The sequence below is a fragment of the Aedes albopictus genome, chromosome 1 (genome assembly GCF_035046485.1).
Source record: "Aedes albopictus strain Foshan chromosome 1, AalbF5, whole genome shotgun sequence".
In the NCBI taxonomy this organism is placed as follows: domain Eukaryota; kingdom Metazoa; phylum Arthropoda; class Insecta; order Diptera; family Culicidae; genus Aedes; species Aedes albopictus.
In genome coordinates, this window is record NC_085136.1 from 154,905,519 (window position 1) to 154,918,351 (window position 12,833).

Consider the following 12,833-nt stretch of genomic DNA (forward strand, 5'->3'; position numbering starts at 1 on the left):
AGTTTTATAAATTTCCTAAAACATTTTTAGCAAGTTGTAAACTTTAATAATGTCCACCAAAACTATTCAAATTTTGATTGCTTGTTCCTCAATGAGTTGAATATAATTGGTACAAATTTGGGCTTGATTGATTAACTCTACACGAAATAAGAGCCCTTCTAGTAGAATACCTATTATTTGACCTCCGTTTATCAAATTATTGTACCTAAGGATTAAGCGAACCGAATTGAATTAAATTTTGAAAGTTCATGGCTAATGTATTGGTCTTGATGTACCATTGGACTCCACTAAAATATGCCCAAAGGGAACAGAAGTTGCAATTTATTGAAAACTTTTTGAAAAGTTCTAATCATTTGAATGTTTTTTTTGTGCAAATTTGCTACAACTTTGTAGAACATTTTGAAATTGTATAGAGAATAATTAATCAGCAGATTTCTGGATAAGTCACACTATAGTGACCGTACTTATTTCACAATAATGCAAAAAAAAAAGACGGAACTTGGCAGAAACATTTTTGTCTTCGTAAATACGGCTCTAGACTAAAGTGACCAGACGTCCCGGATTGTGCGGGACAGTCCCGGACTCAAGCTAGTCGTCCCGCATTGTAAAGTGTCCCGGAAATGTCCCGGATTTCAACAATCGCTACAATATTTTTTTTCTCGACAGACATATCTGACTAATATGTTGAACTGCATCTTTTCTTCTAAAATGCAAACTTCGGAAAAATTGAAAGAGTAAATCATGTTTTTTCTTATTCATGAATCAGCGCGAATCATTTTGCTTGATTTTTTCTATTTCTTTTTATTTATGAATTCTAACTTAATGCTAATTCTTCAGGCATATTGCTTGATTCTTGTAAGCTCTCCGCAAGTGAATTTCGTTCACCTTTTTTTTCAAAAAATATTTCTTAAAGTATTTCCCACACCCACACTATAGCAACCCACCAGGCGTTCTTTGAGTAATACAGATCCCGCCAGTAAAAGTCCCAAGACAAGCATGACAAAGGCTACTGGGAAAAATAGTAGAACTTATAAAGCGAGCATAAATTTTAGTTGGATAATATAATGCATTCTCAATAGATTATTTTGAGGAATTTTTGAGTAATGCCTGAAAAGTTCCAATAAACAAAGAGCAATTGCGTTAGATACGAATCTTTCAGCGAAATACTGTAAAAAATGCCTTAGTATCTTTTCACGGAAAATTTTTGGAGGACACTGTTAATATTTTTCAAAATTTGCATGCTACAGTGATTTGAAATTCCCACAGAATTTTCCCTATTTTTTAAGGGTTTCTTCGAGAATTGCTCTAGTTATTCATCTACATTTTTATTTCAGAGTTTTCCCTAGCTATTCTTTTGCAGGGATTTTTATGCATTTTTAAGGTTTCTCAAGGATTACCGTCGACGGATGTCCCAGGGGATTTCTATAAAAGTAACAGTTTTGTCAAAAAATTCTCTTCTTCATTTTCTCCAGCTTTTTCTTTCAAAGCTTGAACATACATTTTTCATGAAACAAAACTCGGGAGTTTCGAAAAAATTCTCTTAAAATTTCAGGGAATCAAAACAAAGTGTAAATTTATTCATAATGATCTCTAAAATAATACGAAAAGAGATCTTCAGAGGTTTTCTGATTATACACTTTCTAACTAACATATTAAGGACGAACGACTTGGGAACCTAGTTCAAGATGCACAAATCTCAAAAAGTATACGTCTGACGACAGTATAATTTTTATTTTTCCCAAGCTCACATGAATATCGCTTTAAGTAAGAAGAGCTTTGTATTTCACAAGATTTGTGTGCCTGGATCGTGAATAGGTGCGAAAGTCGACCATTTTGGCGGCCTGCAACCAGTATATTGAAATTATTAAGCTTTTTTCGGAAAATAGGGTCTGAAAAACTTACAATTCAATTTATGTAAAACTGTGTCCCGCATCAGTGTAAAATATATCTGGTCACTTTACTCTAGACCCATTGTGCACTGAAAAGCCCGCATCCAGTAGTGTGCTGTTTGTAAGTGGAAAATTCCTAGTAGACAATAGGACGCGAAGCTCAGCAGCGAAGCGAAAGTTATTTTTAGACGCAACCCGGTTCAACTTCTCGGGTTTGAATAGAGGTGTTTGTGTGTAGTGGTATGGAACCTGTGGAACCGTGTAGCGCATCTTAATACAACGAATGGATTATGATTTATCACATTTTCTGTACGTTTTTAATACATAAATTGGTAGAAAAGGCATATCTCAATTTTTGGTAGCTTTTATTGTTTTGCGTGTAGGGAAATAGAATAACAAATCAGGAAGAGGGTATTAACGCTTAAGCGTACCACAATGGGTTCAAATCACGGGGGTGTTACGGTAATCTGATTTTGTTGCCGCTTATCGTGCCCAACCAGAGCTCAGCAATACTAACATTCACTCAATACAGCAGCGGGAGCAAATGAAAAAACACGCACCTTGGCAAAGAAAGTTTGCGAAAAGTGTTGTCTTTTTACAAAGAATTAGTACTCTATAGGAACTTATTTTTTCTGTCTATATAAACGAGATTTTTAGCCCTTGGCTGGTTCATCTCGGGACCCACGCTTTACTTCCCTTCCGAAGGAAGAACTCACATTTTGTGAGTTTGTCGGAAGTTCGATTTGATCCCAGGTCCTCGGCGCGAAAGGCATGTGCTTTAACCATCACACCAGGTCCGCTCCCCCTCTATAGGAACTTGATTTAAATATCGAATCTCTCTAATTTAATATTATTAATTTATTTCGTATTTACGTGCTCAACACATTCATGAGATCTTATCTAAAATAAGCGTTTTGCCCCGATATCCCTCGTTAAAAGGTAAACATTTAAATTTCACGACTGTGTTGGTGAACATTTTGACTGGAGTTTATATTTATACTTCATATAAGGAGGCACAATTCAACATGTCAAACTCCATAGAGAAAAACTAATAAGCCCTTGGTTCAAACAGCACCCTAAAAAGGGTACTGTATTAACGCATAAAGCGAAAGAGAGCCTATAATGATACATACAAATGAATCAGCTTGCTGAATATTCACCATGTGATAGCTGAGTCGACAGTGGCCAGCTAATGCTTTAACCAGAATGCTGTAATTCTACTTTGACAGATTTGTAAGATACTTCGCCTCTCCTGGAGATGGCTCAGTACAATAAAATTTGATTTGGTGACATGACTCCAAACTATTCCAGTATTGTCTGTGTTGAGTTTTGAGCTTTACCCACAATTTCGATATCGGAATAGTTGGCTCAGGGCCAATAAAGCCAAGTGATGCTCCAGTGCGAACTAACTTATCAGCCAATTTATTTCCAGCTATGGAAAAATGGCCAGGTACCCATACAGATGAAGAGCGTTTGCTGAATTCAGTCCCGAGCAGAAGGGAATAACAACAGCATAATAAAATGTGTTATTTTGGAAAAATAACTAAGTAGCGGAAAGAGTTATTTTCAAGTTATTTACATAACATATCCTGTTATAAACTTGTCTGTCATAAGCGGCAAAATAACAAAAATTATAACAAACAAATGTTCCTGGAAGACCTGTTTAATAACATGTTTTGTTAGTTTCAATAACAACTTAATAACAGCGAATTTTAAACATATTTCAATAACAAATTTTAATATGAATAAGTTATTGATAACAATCTGAAAACAAATTTTCTGTTGCGGATAGGAACTCCTCCAAAGTCCCATATGATTATATTAATTCAATGGGATTTGCAACAATAGTATCTATTGTTTAATGTTTAATTCATAATTGGGACGCTACTGTTGTCGCAAGCGATTTATTATCGAAAACAGAGGGAAACAATAGTTTTCGTTTATTTTCCAAACAACTTACGATGAAAAATCACCGACGTTTTGAAACCCTTCATGAGGTGGTTTATTGTTTATAAGATTAAAAAAAAAGACACGGACAACGTCTTCAGCTTTCGGCTGTACAGACTATTTTAAACTTAACATTAGACAACGGACAACGGAGCATGCACCAGTGGAAACGGGGAAGAAACTATTCTCACGAAAAGTTTCAACGCCCGAAGCGGGAATCGAATCCTCACCCCATAGCATGGTGCGATTATAAGCTTGGTGACCCTAACCGCACGGCTACAAGGCTCCACTACATTATTACCTCATTGATTGACACATTTATCCAAGTGAATCTAAGTGGGCTCGATGCAGTGAAATCAATAAAAATTAAATGTCTAAAAATAATCAATGGAATTCTTCTTGATGACTTATTTTTTTACATTTTTGTCGAACATATGTTGTTCGTCCTTGAATTCCACCAGTTGATCCAAAATGTTTCATAAAATAGCTAATGTTATACTCTCTATATTCGTATTCATACCTAACTGAAACTGGGACAAAAAATAGGTATACTTTTTAAAGTGCTTATAAAACAAAAGGCTGATAAATTGCTCTGTCACTGTTGCGGTTGCGGGAGGTGGTGACGAGATCCGACTCTTTCAGCAGAAAGGAAACATGTTAATTGTCCTGCGATCAGCTATAAAAAATTTCGGTGCTTTAGCTTTTTCTACCACCTCTTGTGTCCATTCCATACGTTCCCAGACTGACCGACAACAACATCAAAGTCCTCAGACCACAGCTTCCAAACGTCCTGATCACCAGTAAGCAACTACGCACTATCTTCGAATTCCACACCAACATGAAGGAACATAATATACAAAATTCCATGTTCAGAGTGCCAATCATGCTATATTGGCATGACTCAGAACAAATTAAAAACTAGGCTGTCTGGTCATCGATCAGATGTAAACAAGCTAGATAGACTGCAAGAGCTATGTAACACTAACACTACAAACAACATCGACACTCTCAGAGAAAAAAACAGCAATGATAAGTCATTGTATAGACCACAATCATAGGTTTAACTTTGATAACACACAAATATTAGAAGAATGTAGATCATATTCAGGTCTGAGCTTTATAGAGATGTGTCATATTGTAAACACTTCACATACAGTCAATAAGCGGTCAGACGTAGAAGGTTTGCACAATACATATGCATCAATCCTACACACTGTCAAAAACAAAATCCACACCACCCCTTCCCAATAACGATTTTGCCAATTTGAAATATTTAATCTTTATATCAGTAACGCCATTGTCCATGATCAGAGCTTAACAATCAATAGTGCCCGAAAACAGAGTGAGCAAAACTAAAAGTGACTAAACTATAAAATTAAATTTTAAAATATTGACCAGTTGACCAACCATATGTAAGAAGCTTAACTTAACAACTTTACTAGTAGGGTGCCTGTACCAGTTATCGCACTACCTAAGGAAAACTACTTCCACAAAAATATGAAGAAGACTGACGAATGTCGTCTGATAGATTTGTTTTCATACTTTACAGGAAAAATATGAAATATGAGCTAAACCCACTTTTACTATTTATTACGGCGTGTGCCAATGATAGGAACCCTGTACCAGTTATGGACATACTTTTTAATTTCGGTTCCACTTCGCACTATTTACATGCATTCCTTATGGGATTTGCCATAACTGGTACACTATGGCGAAATAGGGTGCAAGGAAGCCGAAATTTTAAGGAAAATGATTTATTTCTATCATAATTTGAGCAAAATGTGAAATTTGAATGAGTGCAATCATCTTTTGTGAACGTGATCTATTGTTCACATATTTTTTCTTGATGTTTTGCATCGTTTAAGTTTGAAAATCTACTATGGCGAATTTGAGGTACTATAGCCATAACTGGTACACTGAGCCTAATTCAAACACAATATGACATTTTTAGGACATGTACCGACCAAAACCTTATACTGACCGTAACAGAACAACCATACCCTAAGACAAAGAACAACATCAATTTGTAAGTAACATAACATCAAAATTTGTACAATCACACTAAATAAAACATCAATACTACAGTTTCCCTGAAGAAAAACGGCCTTGCTTCGGCTTAGGGCGTCTGTCGATAATGCCAAGCAGGAGCACGCGGTTGCGTTGCTGGCTGCAGCAGCGGCGGAACCCGCAAAGGAGAAAGCGTCTAAGTTTACACAAACGGAGGCCTTCTCCTTCGCGGGTAGTCCGAAGAGAGTGGAAGCGAATGCTCGCGACAAAAGCGACAAGCATTCGCAGAAGCGGGCGAGGCAGCCGTCAGGTGAGGAGCTGTCTGGCGGCGCCCGCAAGGCCAGGCGTATAATAACCCCGAAAGCCGGTGGTAACGCTGGAAAGTCGGACCCCAGCCAGGGTTCCCGGAAAGCTGGGAAGGGTGGGCCTGAAAAGGCCGGCCCGTCCCGGAATGATGGGAACAAGGGGTTGCGACCAATGGTGGGCCCTCAGCAGCCACGGAGCAGGGCGATCCAAGGAGAGGACCCTCCTTGGACAAAGGTAGAGCGGAAGAGGAAGAAGAAGGGGAATCCGCAGGCAGAAGTGCAGGTCGCCAAGCCAAGGCGTAGGAAGGCAGGTGCCAGGCGCGAAAAAGGTGACGCTATCGTCATCAAGACCGAACAGTCGAAATACTCGGACGTCTTGAAGGCGATGAGGTGCGACGCCAAGCTCGAGGGTCTTGGAGCCGACGTACGCAGTATCAGACGTACTCGTACGGGCGAAATGATCCTGGAGCTTAAGCGCCAGAAGGATCACAAGGGCGCCGCCTACAAGAGGCTGGCAGAAGAGGTCCTTGGTGATGGAGTGGAGGTGAGGGCTCTTACGCATGAGGCGACTCTGAAGGTCAAAGACCTAGACGAGATCACCGAAGCGGAAGAGCTCGTCACGGCACTGCGGCAACAGTGCGATGTTCAGGTGGCCGCCACAGCCGTCAGGCTGCGGAAGGGGCCAGCAGGGACACAGATAGCTCTGGTTCAGCTACCTGTGGCGGATGTTAAAAAGTCCGTTAAAGTAGGGAGTATTAAGGTGGGCTGGTGTGTTTTTCACCTGACATTCCACGAGCCACCTGAGGTTTGCTTCAGGTGTCTGGAACTAGGACACAAGTCGTGGGACTGCAAAGGCCCCGACAGGCGCAAACTGTGTAGGCGATGCGGCGCTGAAGGTCATAAGGCCCAAAGCTGCACGAGTCCGCCCATCTGCATGATCTGTACCGGGAAAACCTCGAAAAACAGACATGCGATGGGTGGTCCAGGGTGCCCGGCCTTTAAGAAAGCCGCAGTGAGCAACAAATCACAGTGCAGGTAACGCAGCTGAACCTGAACCACTGTGATGCGGCTCAGCAACTGCTTTGTCAGGCGGTTTCTGAGTGGGAGACGGATATCGCCATCATTTCGGACCCATACCGAGTACCCGCCGGCAACGGCAACTGGGCCTCGGATGGGACCAGGAAAATGGCGGCGATATGGACGACGGGTAAATACCCCGTGCAGGAGTTGGTGTCTACTACCTATGAGGGCTTCGTGGTCGCCAAAGTAAACGGGGTCTTCTTCTGTAGCTGTTATGCGCCTCCGCGGTGGCCGATCGAGCGGTTCACGCAAATGCTAGACCGCTTAACGACCGTGCTAACAAGGCGAAGGCCGGTGGTAATAGCGGGTGACTTTAATGCCTGGGCTGTGGAATGGGGAAGCCGTTTCACGAACCAGCGGGGTCAGATCCTGCTAGAAAAACTGGCCATCTTAGATGTCGACTTGGCTAACGTCGGTACCAAGAGTACCTATAGTCGAAATGGAGCGGAGTCAATTATTGACGTGACCTTTTGTAGTCCTGGCCTAACAAGTAGTCCGAACTGGAGAGTAGATGATGGCTACACTCACAGCGACCACCTGGCGGTTCGCTACAGTATCGACTACAACAACAGCAGACAGCGGATAGAAGAAGAGGCGGCTAGGCCAAGGCCAAGCCCTCGTAGGTGGAAGACATCATACTTCGACGAAGAGGTATTTAGGGAAGCGCTCCGCCGTGAGCGAAACTTAATCGGTTTAGACGGCGACGAGCTGGTAGCGGTGCTCTCACGTGCGTGTGATGCGACCATGCCTAGGCGAGTCCACCCTAGAAATGGGAGGCCACCGGCTTACTGGTGGACCGACGCGATTGCGGACCTGCGCCGCGCCTGCCTACGGGCAAGGCGGCGGATGCAGCGAGCACGATCAGAGGAAGAGCGAAACGAACGGCGGGTGGTGTTCGCCGCTGCAAAAGCCGCGCTCAAGACCGAGATAAGAGCAAGCAAAAAGGCCTGCTTTGAGGGTCTCTGTCAGAGTGCCAATACGAACCCGTGGGGTGACGCTTACAGGATCGTTATGGCCAAGACGAGAGGTGTGATGGCTCCTACAGAGCAATATCCAGAGATGTTGGAGGGGATCATTGGAGGACTTTTTCCGCGTCATGATCCTAGTCCTTGGCCTCCTTTCGTAGGACAGCCGGGGACTGGGGCTGGCGATGAGGAAAGGGTCACCGATGTGGAACTTGCGGGGATAGCTAAGTCCCTTAGCGTAGGTAAGGCCCCAGGTCCGGACGGAGTTCCGAACCTGGCCTTAAAAGTAGCTATTGCAGAAGCTCCCGAGATGTTCAGGTCTGCTATGCAGAAATGCCTGGACGAGGGAGTTTTCCCAGAAGCTTGGAAGAGGCAGAGCCTGGTACTATTGCCAAAGGCGGGGAAACCACCCGGAGACCCGTCGGCATATAGACCAATATGCTTGATTGACACGGCGGGGAAGGTGCTCGAAAAGATCATCCTCAATAGAATGTTGAAGTTCACTGAGGGCGTAAATGGTCTCTCGAGCAACCAGTATGGCTTCCGGAAGGGGAGGTCCACCGTAGACGCTATCTTGTCGGTTACAAAAACCGCCGAGAAAGCACTCGAGCCTAAGAGGAGGGGAATTCGCTTCTGCGGGGTAGTGACTCTGGATGTAAGGAATGCATTTAATAGCGCCAGTTGGGCTGCTATTGCCGATGCGCTCTTGCGTCTGGGGATACCGGATTACTTGTACAAGATTCTCGGAAGCTACTTCCAGAATCGCGTACTAGTATACGACACGGAGGTGGGTCGGAAGTGCTTTCACATAACCTCAGGAGTCCCGCAAGGTTCCATCCTGGGTCCGGTGTTATGGAATGTCATGTACGACGAGGTGTTGAGGTTAGAGTACCCAGTGGGAGTGGTGATTGTCGGATTTGCCGACGATATTACGCTCGAAGTCTACGGTGAAACGATCGAGGAGGTGAAGTTGACTACCGACCACTCGATCAAGGTTGTGGAGGCGTGGATGCGGTCCAGGAAACTGGAGCTGGCTCACCACAAGACAGAGGTGACGGTTGTTAACAACATGCAGTCGGCGCAGCAGACGGAGATCAGTGTAGGAGAATGCACTATCCTGTCGAAGCGCTCTGTCAAGCACTTGGGCGTGATGATCGACGATAAGCTTACCTTCGGTAGTCATGTCGATTATGCCTGTAAAAGAGCCTCCACAGCTATTGCGGCACTGTCCCGGATGATGTCCAATAGCTCAGTGGTGTACGCCAGTAAGCGCAAGCTTCTGGCTAGTGTTGCTACGTCCATACTTAGGTATGGCGGCCCGGCGTGGGGTACCGCGCTAAGTACTGAATGATACCGACGGAAGCTGGAAAGTACTTACAGGCTTATGTGTCTGAGGGTTGCAAGCGCGTACCGTACCGTGTCACACGACGCTCTCTGTTTCATTACTGGTATGGTGCCCATCAGCATTCTAATCAGTGAGGACATGGAGTGCTTCGAAATGCGCGGCACAAGAGGCATACGCAAGACTGTCAGGATGGCCTCTATGGTCAAATGGCAGCGCGCGTGGGACAGTTCCACCAAAGGAAGGTGGACCCATAGGTTGATACCGAGGGTAGATAGTTGGATTAATAGGCGCCATTCCACCTGACACAGGTCCTTACAGGTCATGGTTGCTTCCGACAGTATCTTCACCGTTTCGGGCATGCGGATTCTCCCGAATGCCCAGTGTGCAATGGTTTAGAGGAAACGGCGGAACACGTTTTGTTCGTGTGCCCGCGTTTTCGCACAATGCGTGACCGCATGCTTGCCACAACTTGGTCCAGAGAATGTGTAGGGATGAGATTAGCTGGAATGCCGTTTCAACGGCTATCACCCATATCGTCTGGGAGCTACAGAGGAGGTGGCGCGTGGACTCGGAGAATGGCTAGTCCAGATGCAGTACAAGAGGTGGTCCAGGGGTTCGAAGTCGGCTTCGTAGGTCATACCGGTGCCCTGCGGTCGAGATCGACCCTTACAGCGATTAAGTGGCCGCGGAGAGGAAGTCTCGGTAGCGGTGCTGTCGTGGCGTCGGTCTACTGGGTTGGATCTGAGCCCGCGGTTGGAAAGGGGTCCCCGGCAAGGGTCGGGGTAGGTGAGATCCTGCTGTCTGCAACCTACGGGTGCATCTGATAGGGCCTGAAGGGTAGTGATACCCTTCCTTTGCGGGCAGGTCAGATCGGGTTGCACGTGGGCATCAGTTCTTGATGTCCGCTCAGCAGTAGGGCGCGGGCGGGGTTGACCCTGCCCGCCTTCCGAGGACAAAGGGAGTGGCGAGGACCACTCGGGAAACTGGCTAAGCGCCAGCAGGCTATCGTGATGGACTCTCCAGAGCGAGTCATCGATGTTCGTTGCTGCTAGGCTACGGCAGCTAACCTTGAGGGTGCGATATGCACTAGCCCCTCTTTGAAGCAATACCTTCTTGGTGGTTCCAGAGAGACGTAGGGTTTGGCGACCATAGGAATGTGTTTTAGTGGGTCGAGGAGAGAGTAGTCCTGGCTTCTACCGGCATTGTAGAAGACGGCCTCATCCCCACACTACCCTAACCTTCCTGTTAGGGTGTCTGATGAGCAGATTTATCCCCCTATGGTTTAGAAGGAAAAAAAATAGACGCCGAACCCGGTGTCCAAACGTCGGACAAAATTAAATAGTTTGTTCCACTAAAACAAGACTGCAAAGCCGAAACTATCTCTGATAGTGTTTTACCCGAACGGTTCTAACTTTTCGAAACATTATTGTTATTATTAATAGGTTGACAAACAGTCAAAATTTGAGATTTTTTGTTGCACTCTATGAAAGGTTACAGCATGTTGATTTTTTTTGTGTGAGAAAAAAAGTTGCCTATCCCAAACATTTTGGCCATCCCCTGTATATAAGCTGATCGAGAAAAGAAGTTAATATTGATGATCAACTTCATACGGGCTCGAACAGCCGGAAAAATTTGGTAGATAGTTCAATGGCTCAGTAGTTACAATATAATTTTGTTTGACGACATGGCTCCCAACTATTCCAGTGTAGTTTGTGCTGAATGGTAACCCAGGAGTCAATATGAAGCTTTACCCAACACTTTGATTCTGGAATAGTTGACACAGTATCAATAAACTTATCAGCCAATTCATTTACAGCGATGGAAGAATCGTCAGTCAGGTATCCATACAAGGTGAACTTGGCTGCTGAATTCAGTTCCTCGATTTTAGTTCGACAAGCGATAACTAATTTCGACCCATATGTTGGCCGAAGAAAGTGCTTCAATAGTAGCATGACTATCTGAAGTATATTATTTTGCCCATTACGTGTTGCTGAAGTGCTGATTGTACTTCACAATATAATGAGAAAGGCTCTTCCATCATTAGGCGGATTAAACTGAGTTTTTTTAAACGAATAGTAATTCGTTTTTGTGCTTATTTGAAGGATTGGATGGATGAAAGTTAACTAAAGATTTACTTTTGCTTCCAGCTATTATCAGAACTAGCAACCATAAGTCAGGATTGACAGTAGTTTCGTTGTGCATTTAATCTCAAGCTTACACGATTGTAAGCGTTTAGAGTCAGGTAGCCATTGCTTGAGCCTTGAGGATTTCTTACATTTCCCATACTCATTACGTAGTGATGCGTGCCAATACCAGCACACATCTGTTTCAAACCAGATAGCCCTAATCATCGCTACTTTGCTAAACAGATTCTGAGATTCAGTCCTATAATCTGTTAAAGGCCTGGAATGGTAGCAAGTGATTGTTTGAATTATAGTCCGTCGTCTACTTTTGCTTCACCTCGAGGCACCGGATGAATGTGGGGCACATCTCCGTCATTTGACTATACCTTTGGATCTATGTAGGACAGGTCAACATAAAAGGGAAGTTTTTATCCTTTTCTTCCCTCCGGTCTTCGGGGTCACATGTGTGTGATTGTCTGGTGTGTACGCTTTTGCTATGTTTAGAATAAACATGAAATCATGAGACCTAAACCAGAGTGGTCTTCCTCTCACTGGAACGTGTTTCAACCCTTTCCCAGAAGCTTTTGTTAGGGAAACTAAAGCTTCTAAAAGCTTCTACGTACACATAAATGGTATTCGTTTCAGGCGAATCTCATCAATCATTGTGGTTTTTAAACAGCACTTCCCAAATATAGATCTTGTGAAGCTGGCAATAGCTAAATATCACTATTCGAACATCAATTTGTACTGTAAAGCTATTTACTCACTCGAAAAACTATTTTTGATCAGGCCCGGTAAAGAAAACTAAATATAGCAATCAAATGTAAACTACAAATTTCAGGTGTGAAACTAAAGCTTTGAGCCACACTAATGAACATAGGTATTTATTACCTCGTGATTAACCCAAACTTGCATTATTTTTGAGAGAATCAAGTGAGTGTAGCTTGCAATTTGCCTTTAGTCTACTCAGAAGCTTATTTTCATGACTACAATTTCAACTTGATCTACAAATATATAAACTCTTTTTAGTTATATAAAATAATATTTTATTGTAATAAATAAACAATTCACTCATCAAAGAAATGTTATCCTTAAAAAGAGAATAGAGTTCTGAGTTGCAGTGCTTGTAGTGCTTGATAGATCCCAGATACCTGCGCCCCCTAAAGCCGAAA

General features: G+C 43.5%; 1 protein-coding gene and 1 long non-coding RNA gene across 7 annotated transcripts in view; one reads left to right on the top strand and one right to left on the bottom strand.

The window, feature by feature from the left end:
• LOC134285220 (uncharacterized) overlaps positions 1 to 12,833 on the top strand; it is a 250,024-nt gene that overhangs the window by 163,928 nt on the left and 73,263 nt on the right. The window lies entirely within an intron of this gene.
• LOC109412957 (irregular chiasm C-roughest protein) overlaps positions 1 to 12,833 on the bottom strand; it is a 581,003-nt gene that overhangs the window by 154,634 nt on the left and 413,536 nt on the right. The gene's annotated exons all lie outside the window — the stretch shown is intronic.